The 27,051-nt window shown below is 47.6% G+C and overlaps 1 protein-coding gene across 1 annotated transcript in view; it reads right to left on the bottom strand.

Annotated features, from left to right (window-relative positions):
- Positions 1-27,051, bottom strand: part of LOC141093984 (uncharacterized) — a 61,194-nt gene that overhangs the window by 27,019 nt on the left and 7,124 nt on the right. Inside the window, exon 2 of the mRNA XM_073579658.1 lies at positions 5,033-5,137. The gene's annotated coding sequence lies outside the window, so the exon portion shown is untranslated. The remainder of the gene's footprint in view (positions 1-5,032; positions 5,138-27,051) is intronic.

Raw genomic sequence — 27,051 nt, 5'->3', positions numbered from 1 at the left:
AAATTAACCCTGAAGTCACTAGACTTCTCCCACTATATCAGCACTCTGAAATATTCTGAGACAGAGCAAAAAGAGGCCAATCTAATAAGGGACAAAAAAAGGCAATTTGGCAAATAAGAGTGGAAATTCAGCACAGCCCAGCCGGGCTGGCTGACCACACAAAAAACTGAAAAGACCAACAAGAGCAAGTGTGAACATTAGCAAAAAACAAACTTATCTTTAGAAGACTGGAACAGAGCTGAGTCCTAGACCTGAGAAACAGACTGAATCACCAGCAACAGGATAGGGCGTCGGCTGTCTTATATCCAGTCTGATACTCCAGAGATTCAATCACTATCTTCCTCACAGGTGGCAGATTACTACCACTCAAACAACCTCACCACCTCCCGTCACCACCAGAGGGAGAACGGAAGGGGAACTCTCAACTGGTGGAGCAGAAAATGAGCTCATAACACATATCGGCATAACATTCATAAACATTAATAACAACCTATTTTTATGAGATTTTACTTGTAGGACTCCTGTAAGAAATAAACAACTAAATCAAACAGCATCTCTTCAGCTGGAAGTTATCGTATGTCTTCAACCAACTCTCTCTCACTAGGCCTTAACAGTTCTTCGTTTCCACAAAGTCTTTTAAGGAAAATCAGAGCGATAAAACAAGTTTGTCCACCAGGCAACGTCTTCTATACTGCCTCTTGGTGGTGAATACCACTCAACTGGGCTTACCTGGTCCGTGGGCAGAGACACCTGTGACAGTCCTTGGGACTCGACTCAGTTTACCAAGTGTCTCATACGTCAGCATCACAGGCCTCCTCATTTCTCGAATAGACATCCTACTGGTGGGTTGTTCCTCAGATACCACGGGTTCGGTTGCAGGAGTTTCTTCCGCCACACTCATTTACTTCCTCAGATGCTCTTGGAACTGCCTCTGTAAGTTCCTATACTTCTGAATTATCTGTTTCCACACAGTCCAGTAATACTCCTCCTGAGTGTCGATTGGTCTCTGCAATGATTGGTGTTTGATCATCAGAACTGAATTGACTTCATCTGAACTCCTTAGTACAAACTCTGGAGCCTCGGGACTTAGTTCACTCTCCTGAGGATAGTACATCCCTCTCCTTGCTGGTCCGAGAGATACAACAATGTGGTCTTCTTCATCGGAACTCTCAAGGTCACTATCCACCTCCGGAGCTTTTGTCTGTGGCAGTCCCTTAGTCGATCTCGGGACTTGTAGTGGGAGATAATCACAGGGTAGTAGTAAATTCCGATGGACTATTCTGGTTTTCTTGTCCCCCATTTCCAATCAGCTATCATACACTGGACAGTCATTGGCTTTCCTCCTTACAACCACATACACCTTGTCTTTCCAGTACAAATGAAGTTTTCCTGGACCACCTTTTTCAATTATGTTCTTGACGAGCACCCGACTTTCTGGTGTTTGTTCTGCTACATACCATTTTCAATCAAAGTACAACTTACTCTTGCTCTGCTCTTGGGTAGCCACTTTGGACGCTATGTTGTTTGCCTCTGTCATCCGTTCTCTCTATTTCTGAATGTACTCCGGATAAGTTTTATAAGTCTCTGACACTGGACTGACAGACATGATGTCGATTGGCAGTCTTGGCGATCGTCCATACAATAGGAAGAAAGGTGAGTAACCCGTTGCCTCGCTCTTGGTACAGTTACAGGCGTGTACCACTTTTGACAGAGAACTCTTCCAGTCTCTCTTTTCATCAGCTGTTAAAGTATGCAACATTAATAATAATAATAATAAATTTTATTTTTATAGCGCCGACATATTCCGCAGCACTTTACATTTCAGAGGGGATTTGTACAGACAATAGACATTACAGCATAACAATAATCACATACAGTAGATTATAACAAATAAAAAGAGGAGTGAGGGCCCTGCTCGCAAGCTTACAGTCTATGAGGAAAGAGGGAGACACGAACATTGACAATATTGTCCAGTTAAAACATTCCACTTGTCCATTACCATCTGCGTGATAGGGTGTTGTATGGGATCTCCGAATTCTACAGTACTTTCCTAACTTTGGAAAGAGCTGGTTCTCAAATTCTCTTCCTTGGTCATGGTGTAACCTCATAGGGAACCCAAACTTCAAAACAAAATCATTGAAGATCTTCTCTGCCGCTGTTCGACCAGATTTATTGGTGGTGGCATATGCTTGAGCAAATCGAGTAAAATGGTCCATCACCACTAAGATGTATTCATAACCTCCCTTGCACATCTCGAGATTTAAAAAGTCTATTGAGACCATCTCAAACGGTGACATAGTCTGGATGTGGCGCATAGGTGCCCGGGTTGATGTGTTGGGATATTTATCTTTCAGACAACCAGACTCCCTGGTCACATACCTCTCAATATCTCTCTGCATGTACGGCCAGAAGAAATGTTCACGGATCAGATTTGTTGTTCATTCCACTCGCAGGTGTCCCATGTTTTCATGGAGTTCTTTGAAGACCAACATAAGGTACACTCTGGGTAACACCAACTGCCGTTTTTGTTCTCCTTTATGATACAGGATACAGTCTTCACTGAGGTAGAGCTTCGACCACTCTAACTAAAACCAATACTGCTGGTGACTCATTATCTCTCTCGTTTACTTGGAAAATGATTTTGGTCCACATAAGGAAGTACTCTGCCAATTATCTGATCTCCCTGTTGTGCTCTATGGATTGTTCCTTTTGGTAATTGCTGAATGGACAGGGGGTGATCTCGTTCTTTCACTTTTACAGTGGTTTCCACCATCAACGGACAACACAATGGTGTCTACCTCTTGATGAGATTGTACTGCTTGGGTAGTGCTCTCAATACCTTCCAGACTGACTTCCTCTGAGCAGTCTTGCTTGCACTCCTCAGGCTCTAGTGGCATTCTCGACAATCCGTCAGCATCTGCATTGCATTTCCCTGGCCTGTACTTAATACTGAAATTAAAGTCAGCTAGTTCAGCTACCCATCTCTTATCCATTGCATTCAGTTTGACTGTAGTGAGAACATAGGTCAAGGGGTTATTGTCCGTGTAAACCTCAAACTCTTTGCTGTAATAGAAATGATTATTATTATTATTATTATTATTATTATTATTTATATAGCACCATTAATTCCATGGTGCTGTACATGAGAAGGGGGGGTTATATACAAAGTTATAGATATCGCTAACAGTAAACAAATTTGCAATGACAGACTGGTACAGAGGGGAAAGAACCCTGCCCTTGTGGACTTACATTCTATGGGATAGTGGGGAAAAGACAGAAGGTTGGGGGTGCAGCAGCTCTGGTGGTTTACAGGCGAAAGCTCGGCTGGTGGTGAGGCGGCAGAATGGTTATTGCAGGCTGTAAGCTTTCCTGAAAAGATGGGTTTTAATGTTACGTTTGAAGGATCTGAGGGTGGTGGATAATCGGACATGTTGAGGCATGGAATTCCAGAGGTTAGGGGATAATCAAGAGAATTCTTGGAGGTGGTTGTGTGAGGAACGAATAAGTGTGGAGGAGAGTAGGAGGTCTTGAGAGTATCGAAGATTATGTGAGGGAAGATATAAGGAGATTAGTTCAGAGATATAGGGAGGGGATAGGTTGTGGATGGCTTTGTAGTTCAGTGTTAGTAGTTTGAACTGGATTTGTTGGGAAAATTGGGAGCCAGTGTAGGGATTTGCAGAGGCGAGAGATGGGAGTAGTGAGGAGAGAGGTAGATTAGTCAGGCAGCAGAGTTGAGGACAGACTGGAGTGGTGCAAGAGAGTTAGCAGGGAGGCCACAAAGGAGAGTGTTGCAGTAGTCAAGGCGGGAGATGATGAGGTCATGTACAAGAGTTTTAGTAGACTGAGGGCTGAAGAAGGGATGAATTCTGGAAATATTTTTGAGTTGGAGGCAACAGGAGGTGGCATGAGTTTGAACATGTGGTTTGAAGGACAGGGCAGAGTCAAGAGTTACTCCGAGGCAGCAGATTTCAGGTGCGGGAGAGAGTGTGATGCCGTTTACTATAATAGATAGATCGGGTAGAGAAGATACGTGAGATGGAGGAAGGATAATGAGTTCAGTTTTGTCTACATTGAGTTTTAGGAAGCGAGAGGTGAAAAAGGAGGATATGGCTGATAGACACTCTGGGATTCAGGACAGCAGAGAGGTGACATCTGGACCAGAGAGGTAGATCTGAGTGTCGTCCGCATACAGGTGGTAATTTCTCTCGGCGTTTGTCAATGTTCTGGAACCGTAACCGATAACTCTCAATTTCACATCTTGATGCTGATAAAGGGCAGCTCCCAGTCCAACTTGAGAAGCGTCGCAATCAAGAACAAATGGTAAGTTGAAATCAGGATATCCCAATATGGGTGGTTTTACCAGGTATTCCACTAGTTCTTCCAATGCCTCCTGGTGGTCTGATTTCCAGAGAATGGGCTGCTGGGACAAAACGGCATAGTTTCTCTAAAGTCCGGTCTTGCCCGTGTTTTTCGTTTTCTCCATGGGTGTTGTTGACTCTGTTGCCCCCGCCCCAAGAGGAAATATAGTGGGGCGGCAATCCTGTAGATGCTACAGATAATGTATAAGTACGATAGCAGGAAAGGAATCCTATGATCTGCCTCACCTCCCTGACAGTAGAGGGCCGCTTGTCTTTTAAGGCCAGTTTCAGAGTGATTTCTGAAGGGTTCATGGTATATCCTTCTCAGGACGCAATTCTCCCTAGAAAGCGGAATTGCCTTTTGAACATGCTGAAGTTTGGTTCTCACATGTTCTACATGCTCACAAAAGGTTTTGCTGTGTACCATATTGTCATCCAAGTACGGATGGCAGATTTCATCCCTCAATCCTTCTAAACATGTCTCCATGCTCCTTTGGAATTCTGCTGGAGCTGGACTGAGCCCAAGCGGTATGCGGATCCACTTACTGTATATAGTCCCCATGGTGTGATGAAGCAGCCCAAGATTAATTTTATATTTAAAGCTGATAAGAAAAGAGACACACCGTGCTATGCTGGGAAATAAAAAAATATATAATATATAGCTGAGTACTCACTTGCTGGTGTATGAAAAAACACGTGATGGTGGATGTATAGCAGTATCCTGAGATTATTCACCTTGTCATAGACGTATATTGCTTCTCATTTGGATGCCAAAACTGCTAAGTATATAATATAGGGTTAAATAGGAGTGAGCTTGTTGTTGTATTTCAAAACAAATTGAGGCGCACTAGAAGTATACAAGCATATATTTACAGAACAATATACAAGTATGCAGTCAGGAGTGTAGTTCAAAGGATAGGGTATAGATAGTTTGCAATTACTGTGTTATGTAGCATGTGCCCACAGGGAGGTGCTGATGGATCACAGGTCCAAATCTTACTTACAGGCTTTCCTGGCTGTGTCAGCTAACGTATCCTCCGGCCATTAGAAAAAAATGCAGTACAAAATGTGGGTCTGCCTTATATTTCCTAGGCTGTTCTCTCCCACACTCTGCTGCCACCCCTGGGCTTGGCTGCCTCCCTCCTCCCATGTCTGAGAATAAGATTTTCTGTCCAGAATCATGAATGACCCACAACTTTGCACCCGAAGCTCCGAATGGGCCAGCTGCACCGCCACTGGGCTCCACCGGATTTTATCTGTGCATTATGTGCTCGGCTGGTCTCAGAAATATTGCATTCTGTTATTATAGGTCATTTTCCAGATTCAATACCTCATAGCCTTGCTGTGACCTGTGGTGCCTGATGAAAGCATGAAGGAACAATGGGAACCAGCTGGCTGTAGCAGATTTCACACCATTGTGTTAAGAGCTTCAAAGAGTTTCCTCCTGGCTTTTTAATTAAAGTTAAACACTGCATGGCTTTTAATGGCCTTGGGGGATGCAAGGGTGGGGCACATTTCAGGAGGGGAGAGACCAGCACTTCATCCCTCACACCTCCCTGCTTTAGAGGGCGCTAGGGGGCATCATATTCCTGGGTGCCACGAGCACACTCCCACAATCTGTCCTTGCTGAGATAGCCCATCAGCATTGCTATGGTCGCAGCCCCTTTTGTGGCAAATGGAGAAGTGGTACTGCTGGAGCTCCAGGCTCCAATGCAGCAATCTCCCATTCATCCCGGAGACCGTGTGAAACCAGCAGAGAGGGTTGTGGTCCATCTATACAATGAAGGGATGCCCGTACAAGTATGTTTGCAGATGCTGCAGGGCCCACATATTTTCCAGGCACTCCTTTTCCATCATGGAGTAGGCCACCTCTCTCGGCAATATCTTCCTGCTCAGGTACAGGATGGGATGCTCCTGGTCCGCTGCATTGACCTGGCTGAGCACGGCACCAAGGCTAAAGTCACTGGCATCGGTCTGTACTACAAATGGCCACGCAAAGTCAGCATCTTGTAGTACTGGGGAGCTGGAGACAGCGGTCTTGAGCGCCTGAAAAGCCGTCTTGCAAGTGACTGACCAGTCTACCGTGAGAGGCAGCTTCTTCTTGGTGAGGTCCGTCAGGGGCTTGGCCAGGGTGCTATAGTGTGGAACCAAACTTCTATAGTTCCCATCTGTCCTGAGGAAGGACATCACCTGGTTGTTGGCCCTGGGGGTGGGCCACGATGCGATGGCATCCACCTTCCTGGGTTCTGGCTTCAGAACCCCCCACCTACCTGGTGATCCAGGTAGAGAACATCCCTCATGCCCAGCTGGCACTTTTCCAGCTTGATGGTCAAACCAGCCCAGTGGATTCACCTAAGCACCTGCATCAGATGCTCTAGGTGATCCTCACATGTGGGACTGAAGATGGCAATATCTTCCATGTACGCAGCCACATAGCCTTCAAGTTCCTGGAGCAGCGTGTTGACCATCAGCTGAAAAGTGGCAGGGGCATTCTTCATGCCGAATGGCATCACGGTGGACTCATACAGTCGAAACAGGGTGATAAAGGCAGAGCACTCCTGGGCCTCGTGGGTCAGAGGGATCTGCCAATATCCCCAGCTCAGATCCATGACGATCAGGTACTTAGCCCCAGGCAAATGATCAATCAGGTCATCAACGCGTGGCATAGGGAATGCATCGGTGACCTTGACAGTGTTCAGCCCCCGGTAGTCCACGCAGAACCGGGTTGTTCAGTCCTTTTTGGGGACGAGGACTACTGGCGATGCCTATGCGTTGTTGGATGCTTGGATCACCCCAGCTTCAGTATCTCATCAATCTCTTGGTGCATCTGCTGCAGCACCTCGAGAGAGACCAATATGCTGACCACCGGATAAGGGGGTGATCCCCAGTGTCCACGTGATGGACAGCCAACTCGGTCCTTCCGGGAAGGCTGCTGAACAGCTTCCGGAAGGGGCACAGAGTATCCGCTAGCTGGGACCGTTGGTCCTCGGTGAGCTGGTGGCCAAACTCTACGTCCTCAATGGATTCACCCTCCTTGGCATGGGTTAGCAGATCCAGGAGGGTCACATGATCAGAGTGTATGGACCTGAATGGTTCAGAGTGCTAGTTCCTGGAAGGTCTGTGTTGGAAGGTCCCAGGTGGGGATGGACTTACTGAAGAGCAGGCAGAGAGACCTTGGACCTGGTGGCCTGGGTGTTGGACGAACGTCCTGAATAGCACCTGGACAGGCCACATGTGTGTGCAGAGCCAGGGAAGGCCCTGCATTGAGGAAGATGCTGTCTTGTTGAGGACCTTGGACTGGCGAGAAGTAAGCCTGTGGAGCAGGAGCTCCTGAAAGGTAACCCTGGGTATGGGGAAGGAACTATGAGCACTGACAAAGGTCACTTACTGAAATGTGCGGTCACCCGTTGGCTGGAGAGAGTCAGGTGTGACAAGTGAATGCATTGTAAAGCCATATGTGATGAAGTAATGGACTATGTTTAAGCCAGTGATGTGCAACATGGCTTATGGTGCGGGTTATGACGTTTTAAATAAACGGTATGGACTGTTTGTGTGAAAATCCATGCCTGTCTACGTTAATCCGCTGCCAAGTGAGTTTTCCCCAGCACACACAGTAAGCACTATCTTACAATACGTACAGCCATACATACATGCAGCCATACATCTATACAATGCATAGGAAAAATTTTTTAAAAAAAGCTTAGACTTACCTTCTCTCCTCTTCCAGGAAGTGCTGCATCCTGTTCAGGGCAGAGCAGTGTGACTATCTTCCTGCTGTGCACCGAACAGGTCGGCAGTGAGCTGTGATCGCAGCTTGTACTGGAATACTAATTACAGGCTGCAATCACCCTCTCCGCTGCAGATACTCACCCTGAACCCTTGGGTCCCGGCAGCTCCTGTCATTGCACACATTTAGTACTATGTGCGATGACAGAGGAAAATACAGCCCACAGCACATGCTGCGGGCTACAATAAATTGGCAGCTATCTCCTACCACAGCTGTGACCTGAACAGCCCAGGGGCATGTCCAGGTCACAGTTAAGAGGCAGGAGAAGCGGCCTCAATGGAAGAGATGCGGTCAGATTCTGACTGCAGTCTCTTATGCCCATGGCTGCCGTAAAGTGAGGTGTGCAAGTGTCGTGCCCAGACACATGCCCCCACTAATGAAAATGGCAGCCTCCAGTGGCAAAAGTAAAAGTCAATAATTAAAAACTGTTAAAGTAGTTAATTTAATTTGTATTAAAAATAATTGATTATATAATCAATAATTATTAGTACAGAAATTAAAATCACAGCACCTTCCCTTTAAACAGTGGACACATACTGCACTCTGATTTGATGAACGGCACGCCTCACAAGCCAGATATCTTCTGTTTTCGAACCCACTCTTGGGTCTGAGAGCTACAGATCCTGGCCTGGAACAAATCAACTCTTTCCTTCCATCAGCTCAGCTCGCAGTTTTCCTATTACTTCTTCCCAGTCAGTTCTGGTTGTCCTCCCTTTTGTTGGTTGTTTAAGGTTCTCTCTCAGCCGTGGTACTGAAGACTCTTCATCATGATTCCGGGCACTAAGAATGTTAAGGCGGACGCCCTTTCTAGGAGTTTCTTTGCGGATTCTCTTGATGTGACCGAGCCTACTGCCATTCTAAATGAGGGTGCAGTTCTTTCCGCCATCTCACCCGATTTGAGACGTGCCCTGGAGGAATTTCAGGAGGACAAACCTGAGCGATGCCCTATGGGAAAATTGTATGTCCCTGACCAGTGGAGGAGAAGAGTAATGTCTGAAATTCATTGCTCTACGTTAGCTGGTCATCCAGGTATTTTTGGTACCAGAGATTTGGTGAGTTGGTCTTTTTGGTGGCCTGCCTTATCTCGTGATGTCAGGAATTTTGTGCAGTCCTGTGGGACTCGTTCTCGGTCCAAGCCCTGTTCTCGTTCTAGTGGTTTGTTGATGCCTCTGCCGGTGCCCAGGAGGGCAATGGATATCAATGGATATTATTTCTGATCTCCCTGTCTCTCAGAGAATGACTGTTATCTGGGTGAACTGTGATAGATTTTCTAAGAAGATCCATCTTGTACCACTCCCAAAGTTGCCATCTTCTTCTGAGTTGATGCCCTTGTTTTTACAACAGGTGGTTCGTTTGCACGGAATTTCTGAGAACATTGTGTCGGACAGAGGAGTCCAGTTTGTTTCCAGATTTTGGAGAGCTTTTTGTTCCAAACTGGGAATTCCGTTATCTTTCTACTCTGCTTTTCATCCTCAGACCAATGGGCAAACTGAGAGGACAAACCAGACGTTGTAATCCTATTTGAGATGTTTCATATCTGCTGATCAAGATGACTGGGTCTCATTTTTGCCCTTGGCCGAATTCGCACTAAACAATGGGGCTAGTTCTGCCACTTTGATGTCTCCTTTTTTCTGTAACTTTGGGTTTCATGCTTGATTTTCTTCGGGGCAGGTGGAAGCTTTGGCCTGCCCAAGTGTGGATTCTGTGGTAGAGAGAATGCAGCAGATTTGGGACCAAGTAGTGGATGAGTTGTCCCACTCTCAGGAAAAGGCCCAACGGTTTTCCAACTGGCATAGGACCATTGGTCCCCGGTTTAAAGTGGGTGATATGGTTTAGTTGTCCTCAAAAAAATATTCCTATGAAGGTTGCATCTCCAAAATTCAAGCCAAGGTTCATTGGACCTTATAAGATTTTGGAAATCCTTAACCCCGTTTCTTTCCGTTTGGCTCTTCCAGTTACATTTAAGATTCATAACGTTTTTCATAAATCTTTGTTGAAAAGGTTTGTGGGGCCAGAAGTTCCCATGGCAGCACCCCCTGACCCTGTATTGGTTGAGGGTAATTTGGAGTATGAGGTAGGTTCTCGTCTAGCTAGACAGAGACTCCAGTACATGGTCAAGTGGAAAGGTTATGGCCAGGAGGATAATTCTTGGGTCTCTGCTTCTGTCATTCATGCCAAGAGATTGGTTCGTGCATTTCACCGGGCCCATCCTGATCGGCCTGGTGGAGTGGATGAGGGTTCGGTGACCCCTCAAGTGTGGGGTACTGTTGTGAATTCTCTGATCTGACTTCTGGGTCGGGAGTCCCTCTGGTGGTTACTGCGGGTAGTGGAGCTAGACGGGTTGACAGAAGTCTGCCACCTGATGACGATGATTGGAAAACAGGGGTTACTGACTGGGAGGATATAAGTGAGCAGGCTTCGCTCAGTTGTTGATAGTGATTAGTTTCTTCCTATGCCACTTGAGGTCTGCTGTCTCCTGCCTGATCCTGAATTTTTCAGTTAAGTTGTTCATTTGCTAATCCTTTGCATCTGATCTGGTTTTGCCTCTTTCTGCCTTGTTTTGCTGGTCCAGCGTGCTCCCTGCTGGGGATGTTCTGGACCCCGCTCCATATGTTACAGCTTGTGTCAGTTTGTTCAGTCCCCTGTTATATTAGTCTCTTTTGCTTTGCTGCCAGTTCACACCAGAATGCTGATATAGTGGGGAGAGGTCCTGAGACCTCAGTGTTTTCTGTACATCAGACATGTTGGATTTTTTAAAGTTTTTGCGTGATGGCAGACATTATCTTTCCTTTCCTATCCTATCTAGACAGTTTGGGCCCCATCATTTGCTCAGTCTATTTTCTGCCTGTGTTTGTGCCTCATCTTGTCTCACCGACAATATATATTTGGGGGCTATTTCTTTGGGGTTCCACTCCGGGGCAATTTAGCTTTCACCTTTCTTGCTTTAGGCTTAATTTGTTCTCCAGCTGTGCTGAGACGTCTAGGGCATCGTAGGTACACTCCATGGCCACTGTTAGTTGTGCTGTTAGGATCAGAGGTCTGTAATCCGCTAAGTGACCAACCTTTCTGGTTTCCTGGTGGCCTAGCCTTTTCCTGCCATCCTCCTCGGTGACCTATTCATAACAGTTCGCTCTCTGACTCCAAACTAGCTGCCTCATTCGTTTTTTCAAATAGGACTTCGTCCAGAATGCCAGGATCTTCTAGGTAGTGTTTCAGCTGTAACTTAATATATTTGCTGATTAAGCCCATTCCCAACGATCTCAAGAACTTCTGGACTAGCCCATTATCTCCTCCGCCCTTACATCTCTGGATGCGAACAACAGTCTATTCTTAAGTTCAATCGCTCTGAACAAGAAACTTTAGGGTGATTGATTATTGTTCTCTGAGATGTTAATGAGTCAGTGGAACAATTATGAAGTACTCTCTTCTTTATAGTGCCCTTTTAAAGAGAATCTCCAACTGTGGTAGGGAAAATTGACTTTTCATCTCTAGCATACTGCGGAGGTTCAGTCCTGGGTTGATCACTTTCACCACCCCTCAATGATCTTATCTGGCTGGTAGCCTTCCAATAATCCCACCCCCCTGCTTCCTCTCTCTGGAGCACTTTGGAATGCCAGCTCCATCAGCTCCATCTGCAAAAAGCTCCATGTGATCCACAATCTATTTACTTCCCGCAACCTTTCCTTCCTGGACCTCACTGAGACCTGGCTGACACCCCCTGACACGGCCTCCACTGCTGCACTGAGTTACAGTGGCCTCCAATTTACCCACACTCCTTGCTCTGGCAGCAGAAATGGCGGAGGAGTGGATTTTCTTCTTTCAAAAAACTGTTCCTTCATCCCTATCCAATCCCCACCCTCCCTTATCTTCCCTTCTTTTGAGGTTCACTCTGCCCGTATCTACTCTCCCTCTAATCTCCAAATGGCTGTCAAATACCGACCACCAGGCTCAGACACTGCCTTCATTGACGAATTCGCCACCTGGCTTCTTCACTTTCTCTCGGCTGACGTCCCCACCATCATCATGGGTGACTTTAATATCCCTACTGACACCCGCCAGCCAGCAGCCTCCAAACTCCTCATCTTTTGGATTTACTCAGTGGTCCTCCACAGCCACCCATACAGATGGACATACACTAGACCTCATCTTCACCCGCCTCTGTTCCCTATCTAATCTCACAACCTCTCCCTTCCCCCTGTCTGACCACCATCTACTCACCTTCTCATCCTTGTCCTCCTCACCCACCCCCCATGTCCAGCCACTAGCACATCCTCACAGAAACCTCGCACACCTAGACATTCACAGACTCTCAGACTCTCTTCTACCTCTGTCCTCTATATCTTCACTCCACTACACGGACAGCTCCACCGCTTTGTATAATGCCACCCTCACATTAGCTATAGACTCAGTCACCCCTCTCATGCATGGCAAAGTGAGACAATCAAAAGGCAACCCTGGCACAACAATCTCACCAAAAAACTTCGACAAGCATCCAGGGTCGTGGAGCGGCATTGGAAGAAAACACACCTGCCAGATGACTTCACTGCTTTCAAACAAGCTACACTTGCCTTCAAATTAGCCTTCACCTCTGTTAAACAGACCTATTTAACAAACCTTGTATCTTCATTATCCTACAACCCAAAGCAACTGTTCAGCACATTCAACTCTCTCCTCCGCCAACCACTGCCACCTCCAACTCCCCTCATCTCTGCCAAGGACTTTGCCACCTACTTCAAAAATAAGATCGACCAAACAAGGCAAATCTTTATTGTTCCACCACCCCAACCACTCCATATACCAGATCTCTCCCCTTCCCTAATAACCTCCCTCTCCAACATCACTGAAGGAGAGCTTATTCACCTCCTTTTCAAATCACATCTCACCACCTGTGCACTTGACCCCATCCCTTCTCACCTGCTCCACAACCTCACTAAGACGCTCATTCCAGCCCTATTATCCCCATTATCCCATATAATGTAAGTTCGCAAGGACAGGGTCCTCTCGCCTCTGTACCAGTCTGTCATCGTAAATTTGTTTACTGTAAACGATATCTATAACTTTTTAACCCCTTCTTATGTACAGCACCATGGAATTAATGGTGCTATATAAATAATAATAATAATAATAATAATAAACCTGCATCGATCTGTTGCAACAAGTTCATATAAGACAGTATCTCTTTCTGCTTACACTCTCAAATCTGTCCAAAGATTTTGAACTTTTTCCTTATGGCGATTTGTGGTGATGAAGAGTACTGTTTTCCTGATTTATCAAACCCAAGCAGTTTAAAGGTTCTGTCAGAGTCTGTCACACGTTCAGAGGGTTCGGTAGATTTCTGCAGGGTTTTTGTTTAGGCTTTGAATTGTTCTTTCAATTCCTGTAGTTCTGTCTGAGGAAGGAGAATCTCGCTCTTGGTAATTGGTGCTGTGGCGCCCCTGAGGCTCGGTCGCCACAGAGGTAATGCACCTTCTCCTAAGGTGTAGTACCCCACCATCCAGGTAAGGTGGGAACTCCTTGCTACACTCCAACACCCGCATCCCACACACAGGATAGTTCAGCAGGGCCAAATTGCAGCTTCAGGCTCAGGGTAGCAGAGCACCCTTCGTAGAACCCTGCTTCGTAACACGAGATGTGCTGGGAGGTGGGTGGAGTTAGTATAAAAGAAGGGGAAAGTGTAGGATTGAGAGATCAGTCAGTCAGTCAATCGAAGGTCAGTCTGCAGAGAGGGCAGGCGGAGTAGGAGAGGACAGTCTCTCGGTGAAGAGTGAGGATCCCTGGGAGAAGGGATGGAGGAAGGAGTGCTGCAGCTGCCTCAGTGACCTGAGCCAGCTGGCACGGAAAGGAAAGGAAGGAGAAGAGACGTAGACCTGAAACTGCAGCTTCCATTAGAACGAAGGATAAGCACGGAACGAAGGAGAAGGGAACAGAGAGGACGTGGGTTAGAGAGAGAGAACCCAGCCTATAGGTTCCAGCGCAAGGCCGGGGCTCGGTCTCCGAGCTTGTACGAACGCTTATGGTTCTGCAGCAGACACCGGTGGAGTAGTTGGCTGTAAATGCACTACTCTCATCTAAGACTTGGGAGACAACAGCAACTGAATAGAGAGCCGGGATCCAGGAGGTCCCCGAGCAGGCTACAGCTGTCTGTCATACAAGTAGAGTTCTAGGAACATCTGAAGAGAGGCATTCCAGGGTAACTAAGTACTGGAGTGCTTCGCACTAAAGGCGCATTGGAGGAGTCGTTCAGAAAGGCACACATTGGCGGAGTGTTGGCATGGAGAATCCTATCTAGCCTGGAGGTTGACCGAGTCTCTAACCTGGAGGACACGGCACAGAGGCAGGCACAGGGGTGCACTACAGACTGAGAGTAAAGCCTTGGAACTACAACCTCTGGTGTCCTCCATTCATTCTGCGACGACACACTCAGCCCTGCTACACCTGGGCACCAGCACCTACACTGCCCTGGGACTACAGCTCCACCTGTGGGGAGCTTTACCATCTATGCTGCACACACCATCAGTCCCAGCGGATCTGCACACAGCGTTGGCTTAACATCTTATTTGCCGAACACCACAGGTGGCGTCACGAACTATTCCTATAAGTCATTCACCACCACCACCCATTTTATTGGGCGCCCAGGGCCACGGACCGGGTCACCGCCGCTGTGACACATCCCCCTGACACCGGCCCGGTACCGAGTACCCCGCTTGCCCTGGGAGGGCGACCCAGTGCTACCCCTCCATCTTCTAACTTCAACCCGGGTAGAAACTGTGTTAGCTCCTGGAGGAACATGCCCGTGACATCTTCAGCTTCTTTCTCCTCCAACTCATCCATCTCTGTAATGGTGGCTACAAGTTGTCTGTGGGAGCCTGCTTTAGAGATCAATTCTTCTGACATCTTTATATGTTCTGCTACTGTTCTCAATTCTTCACATGTTAACTGAAGAAGCAGTTCACTGATTCTGTCCATTTGTATTTCCACATCCATTGCTGCTAGTGAGTTTTCTTTAGGGTTGGTCCCCTTTAACTAGTGTAGCAGAGTTGAGTTGAGGTGCTGTGCTCATTTAGGGCTAGTCCCCTTTAAAGGGAACCTGTCACCTCGTTTTTCCGCAATAAGCTGCAGCCACTGCCTTTCATTGTTTATCTACAGCATTCTATAATGCTGTAGATAAGCCCCGAATTTAACCTGAAATATAAGAAAAACAAGTTTTACTATACTCACCCAGGGGCAGTCCGGTCCGATGGGTGTCGCAAGTCCGGGTCCGGCGCCTCCCATCTCCTTGCGATGTTGTCATCTTCCTTGCTTCGTCTTGTGGCTCCCTGTTGAGGGCAGAGCAAAATACTGCAGTGCGCAGGCGCTGGGAAAGGTCAGAAGGGCCCAGCGCCTGCGCACTACAATACTTTGCTCTGCCCTCAACAGGGCAGATCAGTATGCCTGCGCAGGAGCCACAACATGAGGCAAGAAAGATGACGACTGTTATGATGAGTCACCGAAGGAGGAAAAAACAAAATACCAGCTAAGTCCAGAAAAACCAGAGAGGTTGGCAGCTATCGGATTGCAGACCCCTGAACCTATCCACAACAACTAGCAGTAGCCGTGGGGGGTTCCTATGGTGCCCTAGACGCCTCGATCACAGCCGGAGAACTATATAGCCTAAAGACAGAAAGGGGAAAAACTAAACTGCCCCAGAGCAGACCCCAAAGCAATAGGCAGCCCCCAACATATAATGACGGTGAAGCAAGATGAAAACACTAACACAGATAGAAAGATAGGTTGAGCAAATGATGGGGCCCAAGCTAACTACATAGGACAGGATAGGAAAGCTGCTGTCTGCCATATGCAAAAACCCTATCAAAATGAGCCAACCGACTGATAGGAAAAACAGGCCCTGAAGTCGCTAGGCTTCAAAAGACTATATCAGCACTCAGGTGTATTCGGAAGACAGAGCAAAATATCAACAGATCAGAGACAAAAATGGAGTTCAGCTCACCCCCGGCCGGGGATGGCAGAACTCCCAAAGAACAAGGCAAAACCAAAACAAAATTGAAGAGTACAAAGAAGAGCATAAAAACTTAGCTTTGAGATGCAGGAATCAGACTGGTCTCCAAGAATCCAGGAGGAAAATCACCAGCCAGGAAGAAGGGCGTCGGCAGCCTTATATCCAGTCCTCAATTCCAGCCACCCAGTCATCATCTAGCTGCCCAGGTGTTTGGTAATCAGCCTCACTACCTTCCTTCACTAGAGGAGGGAGTTCATCAGACCTCAATGGTGAAGGGAAAATTGAACTCACAACAGACGACATCGCAAGCAGAAAGGAGATGCCCGACCCGAACTTGCGACACCAATCGGACCGGACCACCCCCGGGTGAGTATAATAAAACTTGTTTTTCTTTTCTTTCAGGTTAGATTTGAGGTTTATCTACAACATTATAGAATGCTGTAGATAAGCCACGAAAGGCAGTGGCCACAGATTATTGCGGAAAAATGAGGTGACAGGTTCCCTTTAAGTGGTATAGCAGAGTTAAGTTGAGGTACTGTGCTGTTGTATTTTCCAGTCACTTTGCCTCTTTTCCCTCTACATGCTAATTCCCACTCAGAATTCCCAGACGGGCCATCAATGTTACGAGCACGCCGCTAGGTTCAGATATGGGCGGGAAAGGTCTCATGAATTCTTTGGAACTCTGGGGGACCTGTTACTCAGGGCGACCATGTACTGCAGCTCGTCAGGCACAAGATGTATCCACTTGCTGACACAGATACAATAGAGTCCTCATGAACAATGTAGTTTTATGTCACAGCACATTCAGTATAATTCAAAGTCTCTCAAGCACAGGCTTTATAAACAATACAGCTGCTTCTTAGAGGCACATTGACTACCAGTCTCTTTTGATATCTCAGTTCAGCACAGATCAAGACTCTTTACAAAGGCACAGCAGTCCACAGCATTCCTTCTAGCACAGTGTAATGGAGGAGGGTTTGCTGAGGGAGATTAATCTCTGTAACACAACTTTTTCCAGTCCTTATCTTCCTGCTCCTGATAGACTTTCTCAACTAGCAGTACAGGGGATAGTCCAACAAAAGGGATGTCCTTATCTTCACCACCATACACTGTGACAACAGCTCCCTTGTCACTGTTGGTGGTACCACAACACAATCCCAAAGCCAGATTGTAACTTGGATTACAATCAGTACAAGGAGGGTGTAGATCTCTCAGATCAGGTCCTCAAACCCTACAATGCCATGCAAAAAGCCCAAGTATGGTACAAAAAATTAGCTGTGCGCATTGTATAGATGACACCGTACAATGTTTTTGTGCTGTTCTGATCTGCCAGCAATACGGGGACCTTCCTTCAGTCTCAGGAGCTAGTCATCAAGGCCATAATGTTTGGATCTCAGGAAGGTGATGGTTGCAGTACTTCTGAAACTGATAGTGCCCGTATTGTCCCAGGTCAACATTTTACAGGACTGGTTCCCCAAACTGTGAAGAAAGGAAGATCACTAAAGCAGAGGGGAATCTGAAAGGACACAACATACCAATGTGAAACCTGCCCTAAGATACCTGATCTTTGAGTTCAGGATTTATCAGAACCTGCCAGGCAAACACTCACCAGGGGTCTGAGCAATCCAAGCTGTGGGAGGTCAGAGTCACAGATGCCTCAGGACAGATAGCAGCTCCCACGCTGTCCAGGAACTGAGGGCAGCAACTGCTGTGCCGCGGTGCAGGCAGAGAAGCTGGGAGAGTGAGTAGAATGCAGGAACAGGACCTGTGATCACGTGACTGCAGGTCATGAGGGAAGGTGGTGGGGCATAGCGCAATGCTGCCAGAGGAGATAGTGGAGCACACAGCAAATACCCGAGGAGGGTAACGGTAATTACGGGAAAACAGAGAGGGAAGGGCACAAGGGAAGTATAGGCAAAGCAAGCCGGGGTCAGGTAAGCCTGGTCAGATGAGGAAGTTCCGAATCAGAAGACAAGTAGAAAAGTCCTAGGACACATCCAAAGTCAGAAACCAGAGAAGCAGATGAGGTACAGAATCAGGAGGCAAAATCACAACAGGGAACAAACCAGGTCAAAATCAAACATACAGAAGAGGACTCATGCACAAAGGCACTGACACACGGGGTTCGACGTACTCAGCTGAGGGCAAAATTATTACTTACGAGTTACGACACCTAGATCCACAAAGAGGCTATAAAAAGCCTCGCTGAAACCAAAGGAAGGCTCCCAAGATTAACCCCAGCAGCTTCAGACCTAAGCATCCCAGGCAAACCATGACAGGATTGCTTCAAAGCATACCACATGTCCACAAATAAATAAAATTAGTTTTTACCCTGTTGACACAGCACACTTTTATAATCTGATGTACTCCACACATATACATCTTACACATAACATCACATTATAAATTCATACACTAGTAAAACTAAAAACATTATAATAACTGCTATAAAACTATGCTTCTAGATAAAAAAATTCCTTGAGGGGTGTAGTTTCCAACATGGGGTCGCTTATGGAGTATTGCCACTGTTTAGGCACAACACGGGCTCCTCAAGTGCGACATGTCACCCGCAGACCATTCCATCAATGTCTGAATTCCAAAACATCACACCTTCCCTTCCTAGCCCTGCCTTGCGCCCAAACAATGGTTTTCCCCCACGTAGGGGTGTTGGCATACTCAGGAGAAATTGCACAACTTTTGTGATCCATTTTCTCTTATTATCCTTGTGAAAATAAAAAAAAAATCACAGCTAAAAGATCATTTATGTGGAGCAAAACGTGATTTTTTATTTTCATGGCTCTACATTATAAACATCTGTGAAGGACTTGGAGGTTGAAAGTGCTCACCGCACATCTAGATAAGTTCCTTGAGGGGTCTAGATTCCAAAATGGGGTCAATTATGGGGGATTTTTGTTTAGGCACATCAGGGGCTTTTCAAATGTGACATGGTGTCCGCTCTCAATCCCATCCAATTTTGTGCTCTAAAAGTCAAACCATGTTCCTTCCTTTCTGAGCCCTGCCATGCATCCAAACAGTGGTTTTCCCCCACATATGGAGCATCATCTAAGGCTGGTTTCACATTTGCGTTAAAACAACGCTGCGCCCTGCGTCGTTAAGCCCCGCCCCGAGCCGGCTCCCTGCCCGCCCCATCCGGGATCACCGCCTACTTTCGCATTTGCACGCATGCAATCGGCGCACCCTATCTTTAGCATAGGGTGCGCAGATCATGCGCTGCCAGTGTGAAAGTAGCGTGCTGCGCACTTTTGATGGTGCGCCGTGCGCGCCGAAATGCAACATGCTGCATTCCGGCGCGCACGGCGCACCGTCAAAAGTGCGCAGCACGCTACTTTCACACTGGCAGCGCATGATCTGCGCACCCTATGCTAAATATAGGGTGCGCCGATCGCATGCGTGCAAATGCGAAAGTAGGCGGTGATCCCGGATGGGGCGGGCAGGGAGCCGGCTCAGGGCGGGGCATAACGACGCAGGGCGCAGCGTTGTTTTAACGCAAATGTGAAACCAGCCATACTCAGGAGAAATTGCACAACTTTTGTGGTCCATTTTCTCCTGTTACCCTTTTGAAAATAAAAAAAATGGTGCTAAAAGTTCATTTTTGTGACTAAAAAGTGAAATGCTCATTTTTGCCTTCCACGTTTCTTTGGTTCTTGAAGGATTAATAAACTTCTTGAATGTGGTTCTGAGCACCTTGAGGGGAGCAGGTTTTAGAATGGTGTCACTTTTGGGTATTTTCTGTCAGATAGACCACTCAAAGTCTCTTCAAATGTGAGGTGGTCTAAAAAAAATGTTTTGTAAATATGTTGTAAAAATGAGAAATCGTCGGTCAACTTTTAACCCTTAGGGTAAGTTCACACTGGGCACTTTTGCTGCTTTTTTTTTCTGCAGCAAAACCTGATCTTCTTGGCAGGAAAAAGCTGCCGTAAAAACGCAGGTTTAGGTGCCTTTTTGGTGCAGATTTGGTGCATTTTTGGTGTCTCTTTGCCCATGCTAATATCCATGACTTTTCTGCAGGAAAAATGCTGCTAATAATGATACCTGCGTTTTTGCTGCGTTTTTACATTTTTTCAACACCCATTCAAGTCAATGGGTGAAAAACGCTGCACCGGACATTCTCTATGTCCAAAAAACAGAGGAAAGCACAAAATCCAGATGGCACAAAAAAACAATGTGTGTGCATGAGATTTCTGAAATCTCATAGGCTTTGCTGGTACTGTAAAAAGCAGCCAAAAATTAGCATAAAAAAGCAATTAAAAAAACGCCCAGTGTGAACTTACCTTAACTAACTTACAAAAAACATGTTTCCAAAATTAAGCTGATGCAAAGAAGACATGTGGGAAATGTTATTTATTAACTATTTTGTGTAATATATCTCTCTGATTTAAAGGCTCAATAATTCAAAGTTCAAAAATTGCTAAGTTTTCAAACTTGTGACACATTTTCAATTTTTTCACAAATAAAAGTCATATTGAAGAAATTTTAAGACTATCACGAAGCACAAACATGTCATGAAGAAAACAACCTCAGAATCACTAGGATCCATTGAAGAGTCCAGAGTTATGACCTCAAAGGGACAGTGCTCACAAATGAAAAAATTGGCCTGGTCAGGAAGGTGAAAACAGGCTTCGGGGTTAAATACACCCTAGGTCCACATGAAAGACTAAAGGATACAACTTTATAATATTTAGGGGGCGAACAATTATCTAAGCGCTCCCTCCTATAACAGCTCTCCCTGAGCTGCCTCCTGAGGACGGTGTGCCGAGCATCGCGTCACTGGGTCTTCTATAAACCCGATAACGTGATGCGGCCGGACAGTCACAGTAATGTCAGTAGCCAACATGACTACAGCCTTGCCGTATATGGCGGACAATTCCAGCATGTTTATTGGCTGGGAACTCGAGCATGGCGCTCCATCACCTGCGATAATCGAGTAACAAGCTTGTCCGAGCTCCCGATGTCTGATCGAGTAGTGGAGAGCGGCTCACTCATCACTAGTATCTACATTATTGTGCTGGAGCGGAGCTAGGAGAGAAATAATCACATTGTGTGGGAACTTCTTTGGGCTTCTGTCCTCTCATCCTCCAGTTGTCTATATGGATCTAATGTGGACTTGGGAACCAGCGAAGCCGCATTCTGTCCACAGCTCTTATGAAGTAGTGTAGCTACCAGAAGGAGCAGAGGGGGCGGACGCCCCATGCCCCGCACTCTGAGGGGGCCCACCAGAGCTGTGGTACTGTAACTGTATCGGCATGCACAGCGCACCTGTACAGTTACATTCTGCGGCAGGGCAGGGAGAATTGATCTCCCAGCTCTGCCATCCGGCTGCTATGGGGCCCTTGATCAGGCGGGGGGAACGCACGTTGCCAGCAATGGGCCCCCACACCCATCATCACAAGTTCAGCTGTATTGACTAGATACAGTTGACCGCATTGATGAGAGAAGGAGCATTACTCTCCCTCTCCCATCATCCCCCTCAGCGTCTGACATTACCGATGCCAACACTGAGAGGGGGTTGTGATGACGTCATTACCTGGAGCCCTCTGTCTGGAGATGTGCGGGCACTTATAGCAGTGGAGGAACCAGGGAGAAAGGTGAGCATTGGAATTATTTTTTTAATGAGGCTGAATTAGGCTATAGAGATTGCCTATGGGGGTGCATTATATTAGGGGCTGCATTATACTATAGAGACTGCCTATGGGGGTACATTATAATAAGGGCTGCATTATACTATAGAGGCTGCCAATGGGGGTGTATTATATTAAAGGCTGCATTATGCTATAGAGGCTGCTTATGGGGGTGCATTATATTAAAGGCTGCATAATACTATACAGTCTACCCATGCGGGTGCATTATATTCAGGGCTGCATTAAGCTATAGAGTCTACCTATGGGGGTGCACTATACTATAGAGTCTGCCTATGGGGTGCATAATATTAAGGGCTGCATTATATTATAGAGACTACCTATGGGGGTGCATTATATTAGGAGCTGCATTATACTATAGAGGCTGCCTATGGGGATGCATTATATTAAGGGCTGCTTTATACTATAGAGTCTACCTATGGGGGTGCATTATATTAGGGGCTGCATTATACTATAGAGGCTGCCTATGGGGGTGCATTATATTAAGGGCTGCAATATACTATAGAGGAAGCCTATGGGGGTGCATTATATTAAGGGCTGCATTATGCTATAGAGGCTGCCTATGGGGGTGCATTATATTAGGGGCTTCAATATGCTATAGAGGGTGCATGTCACGCTCGCACCTTGGCAGATTGGCGTGAGCAAGGGGGTTGTGGCCCCACTGTTCCAGAAACCACACTACCCTGGAATGGGCTTGACTAGGACATCTACCTTGGTCTTCACTGGAGCCTCTGATGGTGAGGTCAGGCTTGTGCGGTAGGTAGCTGCCTGGTTCCACTCCAGGGTGGTGTCTGGCTGTGGCTACTGATCCCACTGGGGAGCAGGACACTAGGACAGGTGCAACTGACAGACAGGCAGGTGATCACGGCAGGCACGACTGGTACTCAGGCAGGCGGTCACGGCTGACACTGGCAGGCAGGCACGGCTGAGACACTGGCAGGTGGGCACGGCTGAGACACTGGCAGGAAGGAGTGGTGTATGGAATAGGTAGAAAAGTGTTCACACAGGAGGTGCAGGTACTGGCAGGAAGGAGTGGTGTATGCAGGAACAGGTTTGGAGCTGTTCACACTGGAGAAAAACGCAAGTGTGGCACCCCCAGGAGTATGGTCGCCACAATGACTTTGCCTTCCTCCAGGGGAGGGTAATGCCAGGCTTGGAAGCAGCGATGGGTCTCTCCAGCAGTTAACCTATTGCATGCAACACAGTTCCACTCCGGGCCAGCAGGGGGAACTCTGAACCAGGATTCTGGAGAGGAGTGTCCTCTGAGGGCCAGGAGGAAGAAGGATCAGATAGTCTGCGGAGGGTGAAGTGTGCAGACGGGAGGAACGAAGCTGAGAGGTTGAGCTGCAGAAGGCGACCTCCCTCAGCTTGAGAGCGCACAGAACTGGAGTCTGGTCTCCACGGTGGTACGGATACTGACGGTCCTGCCACAGATACCAGAGGAGTAGGAGGCTGTAAATGCCCTGCTCTCACCAAAGACTTGGGACACAACAGCAATTGAATAGAGAGCCAGGACTCACGAGAGGAGTCTACAGCTGTCTGTCATACAAGTATAGTTCTAGGAATATCTGAGGAGAGGCATTTCAGAGTAACTAAGTACTGGAGTGCTTCGCACTACAAAGCACTAGGAAGGAGACTGCACAGTACTTCTGCTGAGAGAGAATCCTGATCTGCTTCCAGGCTAACCTGCTCCAATACATCTGTAATCAGGACTCTGGACTGCATATACTCAGTAAAGGTACAGAAACTACAACCGCTGTGTCTTGTCTGTTCCCTACGCTTTTGGCACTGCTACATCCCCGTGGCAGCTACATCTACACTGCCCTGGGACTACAGCTCCACCTGTGGGGAGCTTTACCATCTAAGCTGCACATACCATCAGTCCCAGCGGATCTGTATGCAGCGTTAGCCTAACACCATATTTGCCAAACACCACGGGTGGCGTCATGAACTATTCTACCATTAACTACATCTTCCCATTGCTTGGGCGCCCAGGGCCACGGACCGGGTCACCGCTGCTGTGGCACATCCCCCTGACACCGGCCCGGTACCGAGTACCCCACAGCCCTGAGAGGGTGACCCAATTTGGCGTCACGAACAGGATTACGGAGCCCGGTATCCCCGGGTCCTGTGTGCCATAGACTGTGTTGTGAACTGTGAGAATTTGGGGCCAGAAACCGCCACTGCCGTGCTGCTTGGTGCGCGCGGGAAGAAAGAGGGGCGGCCTTCGTGGGCGGAGCCTGCTGCAGAGCACGAAGAAGCGAAGAGCCGCGTGGGAAGAGAGGAGAGGGCGCGAGAAGAGGAGGAGCTGAGGCCTACAGCCCGGAGCGTCGGGCCTGTGAAGCGGCCGCCGGTGAGCTCACACAACCCCCGGCCCTGGCTAACGTTAACTTGGGGGGAGAAGATGTCTGCGCCACAAGCCAATGCAGCGGCGGACGCCGTTGCCAACCCCACAGCACCGCAAGGAGGAGCGCCTGCCGCTCCGGTCCCCATAATGCCGCTGTCCATGCCCTACATACCGGGAGCGGCTTGGCTACCGCAGTACTCGGATGAGTCCCACACACTTAGTGAATTTAAAGAAAGACTGTGCAGCTTGTTTAAAGTTTACCCTCTGTCTGAAGACCAGAAAGTGAACATCCTGATTGGACAGCTAACGGGTGCAGCGCTAAGAGAAGTGAAAGCCTGGCAAGACATTGATAAAGAGACTGTTGCAAAGGTCCTGGCCAAACTGAAGAGCACTTTTGACACCCGCACGGCAGCTGAAATTAAGATGCGGTTCTTTGGCTGTAAACAGAGGGCTCAGGACAGTATCAGGGACTATGCCCTCAACCTGCAGGAGGCGCTGCAAGCAGTTAAGCAAGTTGACCCTGATAGTGTGAAAGAAGAAGACAAATTGTTAAAGGAGCAGTTCATCGAAGGACTCCTGTCCAGTACCCACAGAGGACAGTTACGCATCATTACCCTGCAAAATCCTGATTTGAACTTTGTAGAGTTTAAGGACAGGGCTATCCGGGTACTGCAGGAATCCTCTGACAGCGGTCCAGCACCCCCTAGGTGCCCAGCGATCACCTACCATCAGGAAGCTATATCCTTTCCTTCCATCCCTGTGGAGGCTGATGCCCAGACCCTGGATAAAGATCCAACAGAGGAGCTGCGTCTTCAGGTCCAGGAGCTGACCAAAGGAATGGCTGCACTCACCAGAACCGTGCAGTCCCTGCAGGATTCTCCAAAGAAAAGGTCCAGCTTGCTTCCAGTCCAGAGGATGTCCCGTGGCTCTGGAGGAGGAGAACCCCGCCACTTCGAGGAAGGAACAACGATCGCTATGACCAGGATGGACGCCCCATCTGTCTGCGCTGTTACAAGGCAGGTCATCTTGCAAGGTACTGTCCTTTAAACGAGCAACCCCTGGGGCAAAGGGCCAACCCCCAGGAGTAGGTTCAGCAGGCCCAAAGAACTGGAGAGCCAAGTATGTGGGAGGGAGACCAATCCTTCCTGTGGTGATAGACAGCATCCCCATGAATGCTTTGCTGGACACTGGCTCCCAGGTGACCACTATGCCGTATATTTTGTACAAGAGGTACTGGGCTGATTCTGAACTCACCCGTGGCCCAACTGATGAACTAACAGTAGTTGCTAATAATGGTCATACCTTGCCACAGATTGGATGCAAGGAAATTAAGTGGGGCGGGTGGAGCTAAAATCACAAGGTCTGATAATTGTTGATATTGATCGACATGAATGTAATCCCATAATGACTCTTGGTACAAATGTAATTGAAAATTGTCTGTCCGAGGTTATTGTCTTGTTACAACAGGTGGCTGAGACTGCTGGTTCTGGTGAACAGCGAGTCCTGCAGAAGGAGATCCGAGCCCTGATGCAAAGGCAATAGGTAGAATTCTCTGGCGGAGAGATTGGCAGCGTCAGAGTTGGTGATGCTTTTCCCATTGTAATACCCCCCAGATGTGAAATGTTGGTTTGGTTTCGGGCTGCCATAGGGCTCAGAGGGCAGGATTACCAAGCATTGGTAGAGCCAGTATATACCAATAGCAGGCCCACTGTCCTGACAGCCAGAGGGGTGGTTGATGTACGAAAGGAGAGAGTACCTGTACGCCTTTTGAATTGTGGGGATGAGGAAGCCACAATACCTCAGTACGCCACAGTTGCTAAGCTGCTCACTGTTAATAACAACTCACTGCAGGCAGCAGAGCCTTTGGTCTCATCCGATCCGGTGGAGGACAATGGCCCTGTGAAGCAGCTAGAAGAGTGGTGCCAGCAACTGCAGGTGGGAACTGACTCTACACCTTCGTACCAGAAAAATGGGGTTTACAGAGTGACACAGGAGTATGAGCAGGTATTCAGCAAACACCCACTAGATTTTGGGCAGGCAAAAGGGGTGCAACATCATATCACCACTGGAGACCATCCACCCATAAAGGAGAGGTACAGACCAATACTCCCAACACAGTACCAATGTGCTAAGAGTATGTTGAAAGAGATGAAGGAAGCTGGGGTCATTAGGGACAGTTGTAGCCCATGGGCAGCTCCAATAGTGTTTGTAAAGAAAAAGGATGGTACTATGAGAATGTGTGTTGATTACAGGACAATTAACAGTATCACACATAAAGATGCCTACCCATTACCTAGAATTGAAGAGTCATTAGCTGCACTTAAAACTGCTAACTACTTTTCCACCTTGGATCTCACCAGTGGGTATTGGCAGGTTCCCGTGGCAGAGGCAGATAAGGAGAAAACAGCATTTACTACTCCAATGGGTCTCTGTGAGTTCAATTACATGCCATTCGGGCTCTGCACTGCTCCAGGAACATTTCAACGGCTGATGGAGTGTTGTCTGGGACACCTGAACTTTGAGACGGTCCTGTTGCACCTGGATGACGTCATTGTTTTCTCCAAGACCTATGAAGAGCATCTGGAACACCTGGCTGAAGTATTTGAAGCTTTGGCCAATTTTGGCCTGAAGGTGAAGCCTTCCAAATGCCACCTCCTGAAGCCTAAGGTACAGTACCTTGGTCACGTGGTCAGTGCAGAAGGTGTGGCACCAGATCCTGACAAGGTCACGGTCATCCGGGACTGGACGAAGCACAGCAGCCTCCATGAGGTACGCCAATTCCTTGGACTGGTAGGCTACTACCGGAGATTCATCAAAGGCTTTACTGAAATAGCCACCCCGATGCAAAACCTTCTGGTTGGGCAGTCCAAGAAAGGCAAGCAGAAGAATTCCACATTTGAATGGAC

The sequence above is a fragment of the Dendrobates tinctorius genome, unplaced genomic scaffold, assembly GCF_039654945.1.
Source record: "Dendrobates tinctorius isolate UK_male_01 unplaced genomic scaffold, ASM3965494v1 ptg000063l, whole genome shotgun sequence".
Lineage (NCBI taxonomy): Eukaryota > Metazoa > Chordata > Amphibia > Anura > Dendrobatidae > Dendrobates > Dendrobates tinctorius.
This window is presented reverse-complemented; position numbering and strand designations above follow the sequence as displayed.